This window comes from Macrosteles quadrilineatus, unplaced genomic scaffold (assembly GCF_028750875.1).
Source record: "Macrosteles quadrilineatus isolate MER2022 unplaced genomic scaffold, UCM_ALF_1.0 Scaffold_9__3_contigs__length_116548681, whole genome shotgun sequence".
Classification (NCBI taxonomy): Eukaryota; Metazoa; Arthropoda; class Insecta; order Hemiptera; family Cicadellidae; genus Macrosteles; species Macrosteles quadrilineatus.
Genome location: NW_026542602.1, coordinates 14,560,310 through 14,576,081, shown reverse-complemented (window position 1 = coordinate 14,576,081; position 15,772 = coordinate 14,560,310).

Genomic DNA, 15,772 nt, shown 5'->3' with positions numbered 1-15,772 from the left:
TCGCGGACCTGTTTCCCTCCCTTTCCTTAGCATTTTAGGATTGCAGATACCTTAATCTAATCGTCATAAACAGTTCCCACACTCCGGGCAGCTTGCCTAAACTACTTCCTTCACCACTTCTTACGTCGCGGACCTGTTTTCCTCCCTTCCCATAGAATTTTAGGAATACAGATACCTTAATCTAATCGTCATAAACAGTTTCCACACTCCCGACTGCTCGCCTTTACTACTTCCTTCACAACTTCCTACGTCGCGGACCTGTTTTCCTCCCTTCCCATAGAATATTAGGAATACAGATACCTTAATCTGGCTGCATCCCGAAAGCCACGAATGTTTATGGATATAAGCTGGGGAACGAAAGCCACGACAATTAGTGAAGGGTCGAAAGGGTTTTAATCCTGGGGCCGTAAGCCACGACTACGAGCCAGGTAGACTGCTGTCAGGGTGGCAGCTCACAGGGAGAACGGGAAATTTAAGCTCCCTGTTATTTACAGTATGCGTCGCAAGCAAATTCGTCAATCGTCAGTTCAATCTGAATCCGCCGTGCTATAAAGGTTAGAAATATACCTTTGAGCTATACTACTGTTTCACTGTTTGTTTTTTTATTATACTGCCTGGTTAGTGTGCTGTAGTTGTTCACTCATACAATTGCAATAATTAATTTCAAGCAAATAATAACTCGGGATAAGCCATTACCATAGATAGTACGGTAAAACCTAAACTCTAAACCGTTTTACTTTTTCGGTTTTATGTTCTCAGAGTGCAAATTGGTATTAAATCTACTCATTTATTCAACAAAATTGGTTATTAACGTGTGACGGACGATTACTGAAGGGAAATAAGGAAGAATTAACCACCAGGATCATCGGACTGATCACTTTGAAAATATCTTAAAATCATGTTTGTTGCTAGAATACTACTCCAGATGTATAACTTAGGTTTACAAGTTTAAACATAATTTTTGTAATAGTAGGCTACAGTTAGTTCCACCATAACTGCTTTGAAAAGTTATATACAAATTTAAGTTACATAAACACCGTGTATGATGTTTTACACCGTGTATTATGATACTTATAACTCCCAGCGCCCTAAACAGTTACAGGCTCTCCTCAAATTTCCAGTAAAAGGTGTCATTAAAACTTGATGTCATGCATATACATTTCTCTACAAAAAAAATTAAAAAATTTCGTAATTCACTTCAACAGCTTATACTTGACATAAACGCCAAAAACATGAACTACCATTATACAGCAATTGCATGATTTTTACATTTTTAGTAGGTAGGCTATAAGTAGGAATGAACGGGATTGCACTTATCAACAACTTCTAATCTTTTTTCTTGAGCACCCATGCAGTTAAAAAAAAATAACTCCGCACAATCTTCTCTGGCCTTCACGTTTTGAATGTTTAGGCAAAACTGATGCAGTGATGTGAAATCCTAAATATGCCGAAATTTAAGGGTGACGCAGTATTCTAATGACTAATTCCAAGATACCTCCCTCTATGTGTTCCTTTTGTAATCAGGTGTCAACAACCCTAAGCTATGATGTAACCAACCTATCCCGTAAAAATATTACACGCACTGGTATATAGTACTGGTCCTTTAAAGTAAAATTATTAATGCATAAATTTATAGTTCAACCCAAACTATGTTAACCACATCGTGCATGCAGATGCATAAGAACGGCTGTTACTGAATTTGCCTTCTTCATCGACAGAATAATTTTCTGATACTTAACTTGGTATCTGATCAGAATTTTTTAAAAAAATCTGTTTTTTATTTTTAGAAATTATTAATTTGCCCATTTGTATAATACTATGCTATAGTGATACACAGTGAGCAATATAGCAACATAATTGTTGTGTGTAGGATGTGACAATTAACCAAGCAAAAATATTGACGGGTGTTTCATTGGTTAGCTAATACTTATGAATAAATGTAATAGTTTGGATTTTTGAAATAAAATACCAATAATAGTCACAGTTATTGTTTAACAAAAGTAGTGATAGAAGATATACCACATAATTTATTGCATTCAACATTACAACATGTAAAACTAAACGTGTATTGGACTTCCGTGCCGACGTAAAACCTTGTATAACTTAAGTTTTAAGTATAACTTGTATCGTTAAATAATCATATTATCTTCCGTAATACTCAATACAATAAGGGTTTTCGTCATAATAAAGCAAAAACACCCATATTTATACCTCATTCGTTGCGGGTCAAAAGTAACATTTTTATTCCATAGGGAGTAAAAATAAGTTGTAGCAAACAGTTGTAAATTTGGATTGTGACAACGTATAAAATCAAAATGATTAATTAGGTAAAGATTTAGCCTATTGTTGCATTGTTGACAGTAGCTAGACACATCGATGGTATAATGTACTAGCAGAGTACCCGACCTTCGTACGGGGTTGGAATATAAGTATAAAATGTTTATTGCAGTTATGCTCATAAGCTTTCTGTTTGCAATGGGGAAGGACCACAGTTTGATAACATTTGCTTCTTTAAACTTAAGGTATACTATAGTATTACACATCTACCTTAGCCATAATGTTCTATCACTAAATAATTTATAAACAAACAACTTTTTTAAACAAAACGTTTTTAAACAAAATAATTTACAAATAATTTATAAATATGTGGAGATTATAAATACTTGTAAGATTTAAAACGAAAAACGTGGGGTGCATGCAATTGATAATAATACATTAGTTCAATAGGTGAAGGTAATTGTAAATTATCTATTGCATGCACCCCACGTTTTTCGTTTTAAATCTTACAAGTATTTATAATCTCCACATATTTATAAATTATTTTCTACTTTTTAGTGCGTTTAAAAACGTTTTGTTTTAAAAAAAACTTTTTTATTTATAAATTATGAATACTTATGAATACTCGTAAGGTTAACATAGGAAACTACGGACCCACTGGGGCGGAGCCCGAACGGATTTTTGAGATAAGAATATGCCTATATGTTAATCGGGAATGTAAGCTATAATTATGCAAAATTTCAGCCCAGTCCGTCCAGTAGTTAATGCGTGATTGAACTTCAAACAAACAAACAAACATACACACAAACTTTCACATTTATAATATTAGTTAGATTGTAAACATCACAATATTAATACAAGAAATTATTTAACTAACTTTATAAACAGCAAATTATTTACGTTAGCAGTATTGAAAACAAGTGGGAAGTTATAAAATAAGGGCCCCACCTATTGGTATTTTACATATTGGTTTAACAATACATACAAATTTATCTATTTACATATTTGATACTGATTCAACAGGAAAATAAACTAAAACAGCAACAGAATTAGGCCTAACTAAGTTATTAACAGTCACAATATACATAGAATATGTTATCGGGGTTACATTTGTCTGCCCCTTCATTATTTTTAGCTCTTACAACTGTATTTGAAAATCCATTGAAACCTCATCAAACAGCTTTAGTGAAATATTGGCGTCCATCCCTGCATATTATAATTGCCATGTTCATGTAAGAGATTCCCGTTTCTCCCTCGCTCCTCCCAACTACCTGGCCCGCCGTCGTGGCTTTCGTCCCCAGGATTATAACTTCTTAACCCCTCGCTAATTGTCGTGGCTTACGTCCCCCCAGCTTATAGAGATAAACATTCGTGGCTTTCGGCCTGCGCCCCTTAATCTAATCGTCATAAACAGTTTCCACACTCCAGACTGCTCGCCTTTACTACTTCCTTCCTCCTTCACCACTCCTACGTCGCGGACCTGTTTTCCTCCCTTCCTATAGATTTTTAGGAATGCAGATACCTTAATCTAATCGTCATAAACAGTTTCCACACTCCAGACTGCTTGCCTATACTACTTCCTTCACCACTTCCTACGTCGCAGACCTGTTTTCCTCCCTTCTAGTAGCATTTTAGGATTGCAGATACCTTAATCTAATCGTCATAAACAGTTCCCACACTCCGAACAGCTTGCCTTGACTACTTCCTTCACCACTTGCTACGTCGCGGACCTGTTTTCCTTCCTTCCCATAGAATTTTAGGAATGCAGATACCTTAATCTAATCGTCATAAACAGTTTCCACACTCCAGACTGCTCGCCTTTACTACTTCCATCACCACTTCCTACGTCGCGGACCTGTTTTCCTCCCTTCCCATAGAATTTTAGGAATGCAGATACCTTAATCTTATCGTTATAAACAGTTTCCATACTCCAGACTGCTCACCTTTACTACTGGACCCCAAGCTAGTGTCGTCATTTGGTTATATTTATGATCCATACCGTTACTGTTCTAATATCTGTGGAATAATGCCATCAGCTATTTCTTTATCTACTGCATTCAAAAGTCAACAGCTGATCATATGTCTTTGTTTATGTGTCAAATACTGCTTCCATAAGGATTACATTGAAACTTTGAGACCCAGTGGGGCGGATTCCTGAGAGACTTTTTTAACGCCATATAGATGTTGGCACTCACCGATATGGTCTTTATCACCATGCAAAATTTGAAAACGATTGATTCAGCCGTCTAGGAGGAGTTTGCGTATTACGAAATGCATAAGAGTCGACGTATAAGAGCTTCGCTCGCTTCGCTCGCTCCGCTCAATAAATTTAATTCATCTGTTTATTTACTGATTTTACACGTAGGCCCAAATATATATTTTAAAAAAACCCATTCATCGTGTGTAGGAAACAGACAAGCTGTAAAAATGTTTATCTATGCATATTACATGGATGTTTAGAAAATATAGGGTTTTCACCCTTGACATATACAATAAAACTACCAAATGTCCACATAACAATAACAAAACAAAAAATGTATATATTAGGTAATGAGATTGAATTAAAGTCAATAAAAAAATTATGAATACACATTTTATTATTAGCTAAAAACTAAAAGGGTAAACGTAATTTCAGTACCTATAACAAAGTACTTTTGCTTAATGCTGTGGGGAAAAAACCACCAAGTAAATTATTTTGGACATTCAGTCCACGCAATCCTGAACAGAGTGAAAACTATTGGACACTACTAAGTGCGGTACTGTACGGTGACTGACCGGTAACGCGGTAAGTAATGTTTGTATACGTCATTGTATTACAACGAGGGATGTTAGTCCTTAAATTGGGTCTAGGAACTTAGAAAGCAAGTTTTCTTCAACAAAAACAAATACAATACGAATACAAATTATTTTACTAAACGTTTAAAAAAATGTGTTAGTTTAAGTTCCAGAAGAAATCAGTTTACCATGAGAAGACATAGAGACGCTTTGAGAAGAAGTGTTTGAATATGTTTAAAGGGTTAAACAAAATTTGGTGTTAAAATAAAAAAGTATGATTATAGCAGGATACAAATAAATCGATGAACGTATTCAGCCTACAGTTATTTTCGTCGTATATTTTGTGTAATGGTGATCTTGTAATACACAGCTCGGTTATTGATCGAGGGCGTTAGTACCCAGTTGTGACATATTGAACCTATCATATTTCCTGACCTCCACAGCTACATAAAGTTGTAACCACAGACCACGGCGTTGCAGTGGAAACTTTCACTTTTGTTTAAAGATTTTAACATTTTAAGAGTTTTAAGGCAAATCGAATAATTAAATTTAATAATACGACAGTTTGCTAAAGCAGTGGCCTGAATAATTGGTGTAGCTCTGTAACATTAATATACAAAGTTCTACTCTTAAAATAATAGAATGCAACAATCATTACTGTGTCGACAATTTAAAAAGTAACCTTTAAGATCTGTGGATATAGGGCCTACACAGTTTATTCAGGCCTTTTTGCGAAGAAAGTCTGAAAAAAAAACTCCAGAATCAAATACACAGAACTAATCTTATAATTACATAAGTTTTAATAAAAACTCAAATTAATCCTAGTTTTCACAATTTGTCTAATACTTCGTGTAACCCTAGATAGCATGTAGACGTTTCATTATCTTAAATTAAAAAAAATGCCAATAAATGGTTTTAAATTACGGTTTCATTGATTAAGTTTGTTTAGTTATTAATGCTAATACTCACGATATTGTTCAGGCATCGCATTTAGTTATTTTTCCATATGAGGGAATCGGATACTAAAACCAACATTTATTTACAAATATAGCAATTAATACAATTTTCGTCTAAGTAATGTCTAGAGACATAGTCTAGTATTGCATACCAACCTCTGCAAATGCAATGTGCGGTAGATGTAAAATGTTCTACCTTCATCACCTGGGGCCTGGTCCGGTATTTGATTACATATTGCAGTTCTTCTTACAGCTTATAGTTTGGCCGTAAGCCCGAGTGACATAGAAATAGCAAATATCTCGTCACAGCAATTATAGCTGTATTGATTTTTCATGACAGCAGGTACATAATTAAATATTTACACTTGCACCGTTCCTTGCGTGTTATATAACATTTACTCAACGAGTATTTAAGTCCTCTCGAAAATCTTACACGGGAAATAAAACAAATTCCCATCCCTATACAAATAATCTGCATTAAGACATAGGAGACATGCTATTATGCATGCTTTACAATTTGTTTATATCATATCTTTGTAACCAACAAGCATTGGATACAAATTTAATAATACTAGTTAATCTGTTTAGACAAAATCTAGCAGTACAGTATAATTAAACAAAAACTTTACATTTTCCTCTAAGTAAAAGACCGAGTTTTTAATTACGAAGATGATACCTCTACCAAACCCTTTTAAATTAGGGGATTTTGCCGGTTCGTTGTAAGTAGTTTTACCTATTTATTTTATACGTAAACTCAAAATGTGTATCGAAATTAGAGAGATACACATAAAGGGTAACAATTTAACGAACACTTATTTTGGAGTCTAACAAAAGTCAGCTCTTGTCTGCTCCCATTCCTTCTATGTCATTCATAACCTCGTCAACACATCGCATCCTTGGTCTTAGCAATTATATCCTATCTAAAGAACTAAAATACCTACCTATTGGAAATAACACAATATTGGATAGCTTGCTAACAAGAGCAGTCACATTTGTTAAACAATATGTTTTCCATTTTCACTGTGTGTGTAAGTTGTTCAGTAGTACCTAACGTATTCAAGTGTACAATTGACCTTGATCCATGAACTTGTCTTATCATTGATTTTTTCGCGTTTCCTGAATCCTCAGTAGATTTTCCTGTTGTCGCGTGTGGCCGGAGAGATCCTTGTCCTCGTGACGACAGGTGTGTCCTTGTGTGCGTGTGATAATTGTGTGATTCGCTGTGTTTTAGATTGATCTTAGTGCGATTCAAGATATTGTAAACAAAATGGACATTATTACAGTGTGTTACCGATACTGTACAAGATTATTTGATTTGTCAATTTTTAAGTGAAAACTAGATACACAAATTGACCAACTGTGATTTTTCCATTGTAAAAAACATTTCAAAATTGTGTTCTTTTGGTTTTAAAATTGAATTGCCAATTAGGGTGCTCAGATCTCAATTTTTAATTACTTATTAGATTTAGCAACACTTTTAAAGCTTTTTTAAAATGAAAAAAACCTAGGTTTGTACTTACAATTGTTGATTAATTAATCCAGCAATCAACAATTTGTAGTACCAGTACGTCTTTCCTTATCATGATGTTTTTAAATATTAACATGCGATTTTTTTCAACCAGTGTTTTATGTTTTAAATTTCACTTGTACAATGTTTCGTAACTCCTGTATACCTTTTGAGAATCATTTTAATCAAGGGTAGAAAGGACTGACAGATTTGTCAGCAGTTGTGTGTTCTTCGGTGTAATGATGTTGGGATATCACAAAGCTACTGTTGTGTGCAATGTAAATTATTTCTGGAGATATTTTTGTGGTTAGAGAAATCGTAAACTTTGAAACAATGACATATTCCCTAACGCATACTATACAAGGAGTACATTCCATTAGCAGGAAATTAACGACCAATAAAGATAACTGTCATTCAAAAGTCAATCAATCAATTATTTAAGATGGGACGCCACTATGTGTGTATTTTAAAAGGATGAGTGTAGGATAAGTGGCGTGATCTTGTAGTCTTCCTTAGACACAGCTGTTAATAGTCCATACCCTACAGCCAAATGGTAACTAAGGGACCTACAGTTTATAGTGAAATCCGAACCCAATTTTCCCCTTGTAATTAACGAATTTGCCTAATTATCAGGATAGTAGGCCCTATTGCGGATAGTCGTAGTACTCACTAGTGCGGACGATAATACACAACAGGTAGTATCGCATCCAAGTGCATGCCTATACATATCCACAATTCGTGACCTCCTAGTAGTTGGATTACAGGACGATGCCACCGTCCCAGTCTTGGACATTTAAGAGGAAATACAGCACTTAGCTTAGAAGATATAAACTGTTAAACATATTTACCGCCAAAATAATTCTGGAATGAGTAATTTCCTCAACAACAGATCGCCATAAGATTACAGAGAAATCCAAGGCGTTCTCAGAGGTGTGAGAAGCCACCTTGACCCCGGGAGTTCCGTATTCTCGGATACTCCAATGGACCCGTGGGTGGGATGGTCGCGTGGGAGACTGGGAGGACCAGAAAGGAAGGTCGCCGACCAAGGGTCGTGGCGGAGTCTAGGGCATCGTCTTCGTCGCGGTCGAGGAGTCGGTCCTTGGTCTCTGAGGTCGTCATTATACCTTCCGGCCATTGATCTGACACAGTGTGCGTGTGTAGGAGTCTGTATGTTGGTGTGTTTCTATGAGTGAGTTTTCCTCATGATTCTTGTGTCCAATCGTCGAAGTGTCATTAACTTCTCAAAAGTTGTTTCCCGTATTTTAGTGACATTTTATGGTTGAATCATTGTACTAGTACTACGACGTTGACACATCACGGTCGTAGTACAATTATGGTGAATGGTGGTGAGTTCAATATGAACCACGTGAATGTTTTAACTACCTATTGAAAACTTTAATCAAGATCGCCTATTTAAAAGCCTAATGAATGAACAAGCAGAGCCAAAAGAGAGAGAGGTCTCGAACTGCCAAAAAGGTTCTTTAAACCTTTCTGAAGGGCTGGACAAACCCGATTTGCGTTGGTATTGCACCACTTATTGATTACCTATTAGTTAAGTCCTTACAAACCAAATGTTTCTTGTTCTATCCTAAAAAAAGTTGGTTTGAAACCAATTGTGATTTGTTTAGATTATTACTCAGTGAAGATATTAAAATTGTGGTTGATCTAAGATCGAAACTTTACCTAAATTAAACAGGGTTACCTGAAAAGGATTGAACCATATACCAACAGTTCAATTTATTTTTACAATTTAAAATTATGTGTCACTTCTAGAAAAAAAGAAAAATAATCAGATAACTGTATGCATCAAATACAAAAATATATTTGCCTGCATTAAACAATAATTCAAACTATTGAGGAGGATTCCGCAATGGTGATTGAAATATTTACCTGTTGAAGGCCACATTTAAATAATAGGTCGAATTTATTGAGGAGAAACATCCCGTTTATTTATCATTCTCAACGAGAAAGCCGTGATAGTTCAATTATCAATGAGATTAAGAATCTCTGAATCTCTCATCGTTGGATGGAAATAACCATAGACTAGGGGAGTATTTTTTATCTATGAAATAAATTTACTGAAGCCTGTGCAATTTGGCATTTAATCACTTCCATCACGTTTGCAAACTGGGTTTGGACGCCCTGGATCTAAACAGGATCGAACGAAAGTAAAACAAAACAGCTGGTAAGAGAGGATGTAAATGTTGTCATGTTTGAGCTCGCCAAAGTTATGCAACAGCTGATGGGTTGTTCTTATCAGAAAGAGGATTGGTTCTTGCAAAGGTGGTACTATTGACTAATACAAAGTAAAGACGGAAAACCATGAAAGATTTACACACTTTCACATCAATCTCTCAATATGAAACGGTTTCGGTTACTCAGAAGATAAAAAAAAACATTTTTTGCTCCCATATGTATATCAGCCGAAATAAATGCATTAGAATATTATTACAGTAGAACCTCTATAACAAGACCCTCGATAACAAGGGTCATTTTCAAATCTCTTTGAAATTATTTTACCATAAACACATATTATTGCAAACCTCGATAAGAAGTCAACCTTGATAACAAATGATATTTTATAATACCTTTGAGAATCTTCTTATCAAGGTTCTAATGTATAAATCTGACGACGTAAATTGCAATTTGTTTTAATGGGACATATATTTTTCATTTTTGAAACTAAACCCCGTGTATTCGTAAACTATTATACTCAAGGCAAATAGAACTGGCGGGTGAAGGTAATGTTTTTTAATAGGCCTTCTGAAATTAATCAACCACCTATTCTATTTGTGTTGACTATAGCGAGTTAACTCAAAACACAAGTTGTGTATTCCAAGTCCTTGAATGGACGCTTTAAAAAAATACTGTATAGTATTCCAAGTACAACAATTTTTTTAAGGCACAAGAAGTAAAAAATGTGAACAATATAAACTCGGTCATTGTAATATGACAGTGACGTCAACCGTCACTTAGTCCGGACTCGCATTGCTACCGTGGTTTGAAATTTAATGGCTGAACTACAAAAGTAAATCTAGAGGCAAACAGGCTCAAATTTTGAACCAATATAGCCTACAATAGCTACTGTGATCCCAAGAATTCGTCACGTTACATATCAAACCACACACATAGAAGCGAGACCTACAACATTAACAATACACACCGTAAACACCCCTATCATGTCATGTCTCGTCAAATTACCAGCGGTTTGTAAGGCCAGAGGATACTTCCAAGGTGCCCAACATCGACTTGCAGACTGTAAGTGTAGGAAGTTGTGTTTAGGTCTGAGGAAACTACTTCACTTCCTGAACTGTGTGATCTCTCATCTCCTCTCTCACTCCCACCAATGGTCAAGGTTTGGCAGGCGGTCAAGACGGTGTTATCGTGGGGGAATCCCAAACTGCCGCTGGACCTCAAGGCTCTGGATTTGAATTTTATTGTTGGAAGTGTCTGTAGTTTTTAAGGTGTGGTTGTTGTAAACAAAGACGTTGCAGGGTCATTTCGTTTACGTCTCTGCGTTGACAACTAGTGTTGTTGTATAGAAAATTATTTTAAAGATTCTGTTAGGTACTAATTGAAATGCAATTATGACAGCAGATATAAAAATATGATATAAACAAAATTATATTACTGTAGTTACAAAACGGCTTTTGACAACGACTTTTCACTTTTCCACTTGAGATTATGACTGTTTTTTTATTGGAATTCAGCATATGGTAATAGTTTTATGCAAATTAACCCCCCCCCCCCAGATGTAATTAGTTTACTTGGAATGCCTCAGCAGCACTTCGGAGATTAAGTTTTGGTGGAATACGGCTAAGTAAAATAATCAGTATATGATCGACACTATATTTAACATCTATGATTTAACCCTATATCGATCAATCTTCAGTGTAATCTTTGCTCAATAGTTACAACTGATGTGTTTTTTAGTAATTTGCTAGTGTACTGTGGATGGCTTGTTATAAACACATGTGACAAATCATTTTTTTACTTTTTCCTTGTTATTTTGTTCAACCACTTTAGTTGCTTGGCAGCCCATAAGGCCTATGTTGAATTTTTAAATTTTCAAATGAGTTGTGTAAAACATTTTCACAAATCACGTTTTTATGACTAAAAGTCGCTAATTCCAAAATTTTGTAAAAATCCTTCCGCTGGAATTCGAGATATATTATACAGACAGACAGACAGAAATAGCTCTTAGAGTACAGGCTATGATAAAACGCAATCCTGGAGTTATCAAACTGAATCATAATGAGGATATGCTAAACTAGAACCAATTAAGTCACAGATCCATGACAAATCTAACGACCTTGCGTTTCTACTTTGATAGACTATCTTTTTACAAACAGGTTTTCTCCTAGACAAACAAGTAAACCTACGCATGTTTCCTCACTCTTCCACAAAACCTGAGACAGGTTCGGAGGATAAGATATCAAAATAATCAGTAGAACACTAAAGGAACCTAAACTCTAGAGCAACGATCCAGGCCAAGGATAGACTCGCTGGGATGCCCGTGTTTGTGTTTACACTGTTATCAGCTGTTTGGTTATGGCACTTCCGGCGCCGCCATCTTGGACATCTCATTGTTGGCTGTGACGTAACAGTATTTCCGCTTGTTCGAATGTAAGTACTTAGTAGACGATGACTATTGGCTATAACAGAGTTGAAAGAATATTCAGACGAATTGACAGGTTCCATTTCAACAATGATTTGGTGTGGAGCTAAAAAAATAAAATTCAGCTCACGAGAAACAAAAGATTAATCGGGGTCATATGACTCACTGACTCAGTCTGGTCTTCAAGGCAGAGCCGCCCAGTTAGTCATAATAAAAAGGAAAACCTGATGATGTTGGTTCAAGGCCCAACCAATATGTTGCAACAAGCCACTGTTCCCGGCAAATCCAGGTCAGCTTCCGCCAACACACGAATTTTCCGCCAAGTACGATCAAACAGCCTTGATCAGCTGTTTACACCAGCGCAAGGTTTTTTTTTAGGTAAAAAGATTTTTCCATCATTGCTTTCTACTGGAACTTTAGTTAAACATATTTACATTGCATTTGTTACTCAAAGAAGTTAGCCTATAAGATGAGAGTTGGTAACTTAACTTTTTTGTTATTATGTTTACCCGTTTTAAAAGGAAGCTGCGGCTTAGAGGAGTTCGGATGAATTAATTTATAGTAGGGCCTACCTAATATTGATGAGACAAATACTTCCCTTAATTTAGTCTAATAGCCATTTGCTTGGTCATAAGTACTGTCATAATGCATCCTAGAGGTATAGAAAATAGTAGAAAAAAATATGCTGTATACTCATCCTTGTAAACTTAGTGGACACGTCCACGTTGGGGATATGTACTGCACAAGGGTAAGCGACTACAGAACTGAATCTGACCTGGGTCATGTAGCATTTTCTAAGGGTGTGACAGTAGGACTGAGTGGAATTATATTTCCACTTTCTCCCTGCCTAACCATGGAAATTCACATCACCCTAACCCTGGACTCAGAGTAAACTAGTGGGGGTTCACGGAAATATTTACCCTGTGTACATTTGTCAGCACTTTTCTATATAAAAAAAATTAAAACAGGTATAATTGCCTTTTTATATAATAACTAGCTGTAACCCGCGGGCTTTGCCCCGTTTAACTTCTTAATTTTCAAGATGATCTCGTTCGCATGGCTCAATCACGTCCTGGTTGAAGTTTGTTCGCTACGCTCACTCACCTTTAGGTTGGAGCTCGTCCGCTACGCTCACTCACCTTTAGGTTGGAGCTCGTTCGCTGCGCTCACTTGCCTTCAGGTTAGCTCGTTCGCTACGCTAACTCGCCTCCAGGTTGAAGTTCGTTCGCTACGCTCACTCACCTTTTGGTTGCAAATTAGCTGTTGTCATAAATGTAAAAGAAATAATAGTGCTGCACCCTGTTGGTAATCCTTGTAACTTTAATGCTATTGAACATCATAGAACAGAACCAACTTGTTTAATTGAAACAGCTGTTAAGATTCAATAATTCCATTTCTCATAAGGTTAACATGGGAAACTCCAGAGCCACTGGGGCGGAGCTCGAAAGGATTTTTGAAATAAGAATATGCCTATATGTTAATCGGGAATGTGAGCTATCATCATTCAAAATTTCAGCCCAATCCAACCAGTATTTTTCGCGTTCACTTGTCACAAACATACATCCATACATCCATACATCCAAACTTTCTCATTTATAATATTAGTAGGATAATATTGTAACAACTATATTTATAGTCTGAGGTTAGTTTAGGAAATTTCTGTCTTGATCTGAACAATTCTCTTTGAAAAGACGGCGAACGATTCCATGAGGTGATCCATTCCCAGCGACCTAGTGAATGACTCCATTTTGTTCAGTTCTCTTGCCTTTATGTGTATAGGTAGGGAAAAGGGAGGTGACCGCAGGGGAACGGGAAGAAACCGACTTGGCTAGGGAGAATTTGCTCAGTCCTATTTTTGCACCCCTGAAATTGTCCGCATGGAACCCTCCTGCGGACCAGATAAAATTCAGTCCTGTTGTCACACCACCGAGCAGGAGTTAGATTAATTTAGTGCCATTTGCTTCTAGTGGTGTGACTCAGTGTTATTGGGTGTTGTTCTCTCACATTGAGCTGGAGATGTTTGCCGTCATTTCTACTCAATCAGGGGGAATAGGGACAAATTCCCAAATTTGTTAGTTGGTTCCATCATAAAAAAGTTGTACAGAATGTTGATTTTCTAAAAGAGTTACCGGGCCAGTCCTACCTCCAGTTTCTAGCTAATTGTTCCCTCATCCCTCTCATATGCCACCCTAATTGACACAAGCTTTTAATTTTTACCTGTGGATGGTAGTGATCACAATTACCTTAGATACCATAGGTTTGGTGACAGGCGGTGTGATCTTTCATTTACCGCTCATTTAATAAGTTTAATGTAATTGGGTTTAATCAGATTAGGTTTTAATTACGATTTTAGAAGACCATCAGCCAGATGGCCTGGTCTCAATTCCCACAACGATCAAATGATTTCGGCAATGAGATAATGCCACAACCTGTTTAGGAACCAATCTTAGCTGGTGGTCCATCTATTTGGATCCAAATATTAATAACAGGTAGGCATGGTCAACTGCAGGGGAGCTTTGGCACCCTAGAGAGAAAACTGAACAGGGATAAATAAATTGAAAATGTTTTTGAAAGACAATTACAGCTTATATACCCAAATTATATTTTATTTTCACCCTAGGACGTAAATTGACTATTTTTGGGTTGAGTCACAAAAAAAAACTGTTTTGTGACAAATAAAATACTTAGTTAGGTACTTTTACCATTATTAACTCTTTATCGTCTGATTTGTTGATTGTTGAAGTTGCTTTCATGAAAAACAAATAAACATGGGAATATATGAATCGTTTATTGCAGAAACCCTATAGCCAATTTTTTTAAATTTTGAATTTTTAGTATATTATTGATGAACAAATTGAAATACATTATTAGGTGTAGAAATCAGACAACTGCAAAAATGTTGGTTATGGGGTTTCTGCAATAAACGATTCATGCATGTATTGATACTTTAATTCCAAAATTACAAATCAATTAATGCAGCAGTTGGCCAACGAAGGCCTATTGTATCATCGACTGTTGCATACTCAAGTTAACATTCTAGCTATATGGACAAGCTGTCACATTTTTTTATTAAAATGAAACATAGTTCTATAGCCAGCAGCAACAGATTGTGCTAGTGTGTAAAATTCTACTTCCGTCCTTATTATTTGTAACCGAGATAGTTGATGGGGGCATTACAGATGCTTTAGGTTTCAATAAGTTGTCCTATCAGTGTGATTAGGATAAAAGCCTGCATACTCATCAGAAATCAGTAATTTAAATCAGCGGCTCACTTTAACCACATCTATTAAGATTTTATAATTGGTGACAACTTTATCATGGGGATTGAATGTCTATTGATATAACAAGACAATAAAGTTACAGTAGGTATACACATGTTATCTTTCAGAGATTTAGTTTGAATTTAAAATGATGAATAATTTTGTTGTCTTTTAAACACATTAATGTTTATACATTACTTCAAACAATTGAAATCATAATATTTAAACATTAGTTTCACCATTTTAGTAATTGGAGTTTTAGGGCTTTATAATTTTTTTTAAATCTAGACCACTATTAAATACATGATTTTTGAATCTTCTAGAAATTGTATTAGTTAACCAAAGTTGTATTAGTTGGACCAAAGGCGGTATTTAAAAA